Source organism: Magnolia sinica, chromosome 18, assembly GCF_029962835.1.
Source record: "Magnolia sinica isolate HGM2019 chromosome 18, MsV1, whole genome shotgun sequence".
Lineage (NCBI taxonomy): Eukaryota > Viridiplantae > Streptophyta > Magnoliopsida > Magnoliales > Magnoliaceae > Magnolia > Magnolia sinica.
In genome coordinates this window covers 9,185,382-9,193,400 of record NC_080590.1, presented here as the reverse complement: position 1 = coordinate 9,193,400, position 8,019 = coordinate 9,185,382, and positions in this window count along the sequence as shown.

The window sequence follows — 8,019 nt, the reverse complement described above, 5'->3', positions numbered from 1 at the left end:
AGGAACTTATTCTGAATTGATGATTGTATTCTACAGCTTGTTACTCAATTGTACTGAAATCCTAAAATAAGAATGCTTTGAACTTATATGGTATATTTATAAGAATTTGAATTTGACTATCAAATCAACTTTAATATTTAAAATTAGTATATATTTATGATATCTGATGAGATAATTAGAAAAGACTCGTTGGAATATATACTTTAGTAAAGAAGTGTTAGAAATCTTGAGAATGGGTAAACCACAAGCATGAGAGTCACGAGTGAGTGACTGTCGAATGTTTCTTTATTGCCACGTTACATGGTTAATATTTGGGTTGTTCACATCAGTCTATTAATGTGATTTTAGTAACATAATTGATAATTAAATTGTACGTCTATAATAAATTAGTAGCCTATTAATACCTTTGTTACACTTCCAACGGAAACGGATTGGCTACTCCCCCTGACACCAGCCCGCTGGCTGATGGTCGGTGCTCTGTGGGCCCCCACATGATGTATGTATTTCATCCATTCCGTTCATTCATTTTTACAGATCATTTTATGGTATGAGACCAAAAATTAGATATATCCCAATCTCAAGTGGACCACATTACAGGAAACAGTGATGAATGAACGTCAACCATTAAAAACTTTTTGGGGGCATAAAAGTTTTGGATCAAGCTGGTCTTTGTGTTTTTTCCCTGGGTCTGTTTGACCTAATCAATAAATTGGATGTCAAATAAACAATACGGTGGGCCTTAGGAGGATTTTAATGGTGGATATCCAATAACTATTGTTTTCCTGTGTGTGGTCCACCTGAGATTTATATGCCTCTCATTTTTAGGATCAAGCCCTAAAATGATCTGTTCGGATGTTGTGGTTCCTGTGTTACATTCCTTTAGACAGAGTTAAGAAGATTCGATAACGATGATCATGTGGGCCACACATGTACAAATGTACAAATGAATGAGCAGTTAAGAGAAATTGACCTATGTTCCACATTCTGCATTCGTTTTGTCCATGCACACGTGTGAAGTAGTGCAATCACTTGTGGCCAGTTTCGCCCCTCGTAATAACCTATTGGGCCAATCCATGCACTTATCCCAATCCCTTTTGGAGCTTATATGAATTGGTATGTTCAAGGATTGCTGGATCTACCTTAGGCTCCCCATCCTCAAAACTGTCACACGTGATCAAGATCTGGCCATTCATCAACGGAGGCTCATCAGAACGTGCGAAACGAGGCTATTCCACTCATCAGGTAAGCCACACATGTACGAGTGGACACGTTTGAACTTTTTGGCTTCCGTTGATGACGAACAAGGGATGTCGAGTAGACCATCCAACGTGGGGCTTGATCTCCTATACAATTGCTTCATCCTCAGGTATAACTCCCTCACTGTTTCCCTTAGGCCAAGAAGAGTTTAAAATGTGAGTATAGAAAACCTGTAAAATCCCTCCAGGCAAGACTATGTGGGGGCCACTGTGATGTATGGGTTTTATCTATGCTGTTTATCCATTTTTTTTCATATCATTTTAAGATATGTGCCCAAAAATGAGATAAATCCAAGGCTTAAATGGACCACTCGGTGAGGATTGAATCCGCTCATTAAAAAATTCTTGGGGGCTATTGAAGTTTTAAATCAAGCTGATTTGTGTTTTACCTTCAGACATATCTATATAACCTTTATGAACAGGTTGGATGTCAAATAAACATCACAGTGGGCTATGAGAAGGTTTCAACAGTGGACATCACCCCTGTTGATAGTTTTCCCTTTCTACATCGAAATTTGAACATAAACTAAACCTAAATAACAAAATGATTTGAATTAAAATTAAACCTAATTAAAAAAATAAAAATAAATAAAATAAATATAAAGCTAATAGTAGAGGCCCGCCTCTTCGTAATATTCTAGCTCTGCACCTGTGCATTTGTTTTAGTAGGATGAGCATAACAGCCCAGTAAGGTCGTTTCTTACCCAAAATTTAACATGTTCAGATAATATCAATTTTGAAAAAGAAGGAATAGAAAACAGATAATGGAATTTAACATCAGAATTGTGAAATGCAATACATGTGATATTTCCATGAATACTCCTAACATTTGTATTATTTCTTACAACACCGTACCCAAGCGAATGGTCACGTTGCATTAACGCCCACGCACTGGTATCTCATGGTGAGGAACCCATTTATACGTTAGCTGGTCAGACTATTGCTCCAGTTGTACCTCTGACGTATGTCCACGCACACAATTATACTCATACTCCGTACACAAAGGAGACTCCAAAGGATCCAGTGGTTCTAGGGTCTTTCACCTAAGGGACACGATTGCCCTACTTACTAGCTTTAAGGTCTCTCACCCAAGGGACACGATCGCTCTACTTGCTGATACAACCATATATATTTTTTTACAATTTAAATAATCAATAGATAAGCATGAATAACATGAACAATTCTAATATCAACAAAAATAAATGATTAATAATTTAATAAATTCAATTTCTACACTATAATGCAAGTTCTATATGAGGTGCATAAATTTGTTAAAATATCAGGTTCTATACGAGCTCCACCCTTGAGCAATAAATCTCACCTTGAGTGGCTGGGCCTACTAAAATTCATGGTTACTTTCGCATTCTCAGCTCAAATTTATTTTATTTTATTTTATTTGTGGTCCACCATCAAAAGTTGGTTCGGCAATTTGGACGGTCTGATTACCGTACCAACATTTCATGGTGGACGGTTGAGGAGTCACCACCATATTACAAATGGCAGTAAACTATCATGATATTGTTATTTAACAAAGAGGCAGATTGTGGAAATAAATCCATACAACAAACCGAGTAAATGGTGTAACCCAAAGTAATAATTAAAATGCAGGTATATGATGAATGTATACACTACAGAGCCGGAGGGTTCATGACCACTTGCACAAATCCAGAGCCGTTGGTTGGTTTCTAGAATCCATGCAGCAACTCCAATGCCCCACCATTCAATTCTTCATGGAAAATGGGAAAGCTACTCGCGCGAGTAGGATTTGAATCCTACTCGTGTGTCACGTGCCACACAAGACACGTGTGTGATATCTATTCCGTTCATCTGAGAGGTCATGTTTTCTATGTTCCCATTACTGAAAATTTAGCAGTTAAACTAAATAGGTGGACCATACTTGTAAGTTGAATAAGGAACATTGTTAGCTTTCATTCATTCATGGTGCCCAAGAAAATAGACAGACCGTGCTCTTTTTATTTATTTATTTATTTATTTATTATATTTATCTGGGCACGTCGAAGATGTGGGTTGCATGGTAGATTTCTCAGACTTACACACGTGTGCTATGCTCCGCATGTGGAGACGAGTAAGATTGTAGTCATACTCGCCTATCTCGCACTAGCATAGTCCCATTATAATAAGAAGATCTCCAGTTCAACTGGTTGGAAACATTACGGTCCATCAAGTAAATAACTTCTAACCTTTAATATACATGTAAAATCTAACCCATTCGATAGGTTTATTATACTATTAGGATCACTTACAAGAAAACACTTACATTCACTCATTAAATGGATAATACTATTTATCAACAGATATAAGTTATTTTCTATTTTTGGTGGATATCCTGACTAGTATATAGGAATGATTTTTTTCATATAAATGATCTTCATGTTGTTTTAAACGTATTGGGTGGGTTGGATGTTGTATGAACTTAGTATGTCATAAATCTATTGCTAGGTGGACCGTAACTTGTGGTCCAGCTTGATGGACTTGAAACCTTCCCCATTAAAGTAGTTTCTCATGGTACATCTCCTGACTTTTCATGAGGAGTTATTTGATACTCTGGTAGAGTACGACGATTGACATGCACGCACTCTGAAATTGCAAATGTGGCATATGATAACACAAATATTTTTATATACAGAATTTATAAATCAAAATATACACTTAGATAATTGGTTTATTTTATTCTGTAAATTTATTTAATTATATATATATAATTATTTCAACATTAAATATCAGAAAAATATTAAAAAAATAGAAATTCATAAATAAGTAGGATTTCCTACATAAAAATCAATTGACAATAATATTCCTATCAAAATTTTGGAATAATAAGCATAAAAATTAACTGAAAATACTAAATCTCAAGATAAGATCACCTACCTTAAAAGTCTGATGATCCGCCTCTGCTCTAATCTCCCTCTCTCTTGATCTACGGAGCTTACTCTCTCCCTTTATGATACGATTGAAACTTGTTTATATCTTTCCTTTCTTTTTTAATGGATATGAGGAACGAGGCGGAAGAGTGGGGGATGTGGGCAGTTTCATTTCGTGGGAGGGTTCGGCGGCCATTACCGTACAAAACGGAAGGAAAGTGGAGAAAGTGGTTTAGTCGTGCGGAAGATATAACTTTCATTTTTTATTTTATTTTTATTTTTTAAGATATAGTGGGTCCCACTAACAATAATTTAAATCTACTCCGTCCATCATCTCGGCCTGGCCAAGAGAATATATAAGGCAAAAAAATGAGGCTGATCTGAAACTCAGGTGGGCCACACGCACTCGGTGACGATTGAATGCGCTCATTAAAAAATTCTTAGGGGCTATTGAAGTTTTAAATCAAGCTGATTTGTGTTTTACCTTCAGACATATCTATATAACCTTTATGAACAGGTTGGATGTCAAATAAACATCACAGTGGGCTATGAGAAGGTTTCAACAGTGGACATCACCCCTGCTTCTTGTGATGTGGTCCACTTGAGCCTTAGATCTGCCTCATTTTTGGGCCCATACATCATGGTGGGCCCCCGCAAAGAGTGCCTGGACTGATTTCCCTCTAGGCGGGGCATGAAACAATTTGCTTCCATTGATTTCTATAGAAATGTTCAAACTGGAAAGATCAATGGTCAACATGAGCATCATCTATTGTTATCATGGAAATATTTATAGATTAGCTACTTGGAAAGAAATTAATTCACCAAAATTTCAAGGAAAAGCATAATAATGATTGTTGATTTCAAGGCTTCATGATCATCATTTAAGCCTTATCCCAACTAATAAGATCAGCTACATGTTGGCCATTCCACACCTTTAAAGAGCTATGGCTTTAATTAAAACTATTGCTTATCAAGATCTTTCTTACTACCTCTATAGCATGTAGAAATTAATTTGATTTTCAACTACTTTTAACTCACCAAGCAAATTTGTGTTTTCAAATTTGTGAAAAGAAAGGGAAAGGAAAATATGCTGTGGAGGATCTACACGACATTTAGCAAAGCAATGGAAAAGTATAAAGCAAAAGATGCCGTGGAAAGAAAAAGGAAGGGAAAGATGCCATGGAAAGATAGAAAAGAAAATAGTGTCATCAGAAGACTCCATCCCTAAGGAACCATGAAAAAGAAAAAGACATTTCATCTTCAACATGATTTTTTCAAACATGTTTTCTCCATTTTCAAGTAGAGTTGGTAATAAGCTGGCTAGCGGCTTGGTCCTATGGTCATAAGCCGTGGCCCTAGCCCTAGGGCAGAGAGGACTAACCCTACAAGTTGAAGATAAGTCCCATAGAAGCTAAGTGAACAATTGATGAGTGCGTTTTTAAGAAATGTCATGCAATTCTAGAATATCAAAGTTTTTCTACAGCATGCCTAAGTCAAATAATTTTATTTATTGGCCATACGTATGTTCTATCTAGTCATCTAACATATATTTGAATTTAAACGAGTGCATCAATATACTGTTATCATTTAAGATGGGGTCCATAATTTAACAATTTAAAAATGCTTTTTATCATTTATCACACTCTGCCATAGCATTAGAGTTCTTCATATTAGTAAACTTTTTTTTTTTAGTATACAAATTCTATAATCTACATTATTAATGCTTATGTAATGTATACTGTACACCAAAGCAACAAGCTATGCTATTCATCATTTCCCTTGACCTCGTCCTGCCTAAACACTGGGCCTAAATTTCAAGCGTGAACCCAACGTTGGGCTAAATTAAGTGGCCTGAACCTTTCCCTCCAGGGCTGGGCTGGTTAGCTCATTGCTACCCCTATTTTCAAATAAAATATATCGCATTGCAAAGTAGAATTTTTCATTGAAGGATTCTCTTGAAGTTAAAAGGCAGCACATGTGTGGAATTAGAGATGATGCATTAGGGCATATGTAGGATATTGACACATGAGAATTATGAAGATATGCGGTGGCACATGTTACACATGCTATATATTGACTTGTATGTAGGGGTGTACACGAACCGAGCTAGCTTTGTTGGCTCGCTCAACTTGACTTGAAAAAGCTCGATTTGACTTGGTTCGAAGCTAAGTTTGAGCCGAGTCGAGCTGATTTTTTGAGCTCGAAAATGAGTTGAGTTCAAGTTGGCCCCAGCTCGACTCAACTCGGATCGAACACAGCTCGAATCAAACTTGGATCGAATCAGTTCGCTAACTTGGTTACTTTGATATTGATGTTGCTCACCAAAGGTTTGATGAAATGACTCAACGAAGTGTGGATGGTGGCAAGGAAGGTATGTATACAAAACAAATGCCCTTTTTTTCTTGATTTTTATGTTGCTTAGGAGGTGTTTGATAAAATACCTGTAAAACCACTACTGTTGTTTTACATATGGTGAGATTTTGAAGATGCAGTACATATGTTTGTAAAAATGCTGCACAGGCGAACTCGGCTCGAACTAGCCCGAGCTGCTGACCAAACTGAGCCAAGCTGGCCAGTCAAGCTCCAAGACCAAGCAAAGTTGAGTTCGAGTTAGGGTCAGCTATTGGCCGACCGAGTCAAGCTGAGGCCAGCTTGAGTCGATTTGACTCGATGTACACCCCTACTTGTATGCCACATGTGGGGCACTTGAAAGTGAATGGTAAGACATGCGTCGCACGGGTACATGTGGGACTTTAAAGAAGATGGGTGGCACATACGATTAATGTGGTATATTGACAAATGTGGCATATATGGAGTGTTTGAAGATAGGGAATGGCAGATGTGGCATGCATATTGTCCAATTGTGCGGTCCATTTTCTATGGATTATAGCACTAATGAACGATCTTAACCATAAACTCGATGTCAATAGATCAATGGGTGAAAACAGATGGTTGAGATCATCCAGTTACCTGGAGTTTTGGGTTATGCTCCAAAGGTGCCACCAGGTCATCTCACCCGTCAATATATACTTGTGACTTGTGAGAAGTCCACGGTGGGGCACACCAATACATACACAGCTAGAAAATAAAAATATCCCAAGCATTTATCAAACGCATGTTGGGTCATAGACCATGGGATGACAGTTCACAGTTCAAACCATTTGGAATGGTGAACTCCTCCAAAGTCAATAGTGTCTAGCAATCCGGGCCACCCAAATCATGAACCCAGGCCGATTTTAACCACCTAATTTCATCCATTGAATTCAGACTCAAGACCATTTATTTTTGATGGTTCATTTGGAAACCATGAATTGGGTGGTTAGGATTGTTTGATCGTGTGATTGCTGGGCTATGCTCTATCCATAAGGGGCTGCATTATTTGGATGGCCCGGATTTGATCATAAGCATGCATTTATAAGTGTACACGTGGTGTAACAACCCTATATTTTGGTGCATTAAAAAAATTAAAATAAATATTTAAAAATTTTATTTTTAAATAAAAAAGAAAAACAAGTCAATAGTTGAGTTGGTAGAGACATTTTTAGTTGAAAGAGAGGTTTAGAGATCAATTCTATCTTATCAAGAGAAGTTTATTTTAAAAAAAAAAGATACAAAAAATAGGAAGCTCTCCAAAATAAGGGAGAGGAGATTCTAAGAAAGCTTGATCAGGTAAGTTCTGATCGTTAGATCTTTTTAATTTTTTATTATGCTGTTAATTTCTTCTTGATCTATACAATGGATGGTGTGGATCATCCACACGATCATTGTATAGGTGTGTAAAGTCAATTTTAAAGTGATGTTTTTATGATTTCAGATATGGTTAGTAATGCTTTAGGAATAAATTGAATGGATGGAATCTGATTGTGTTAAGATAGATATGT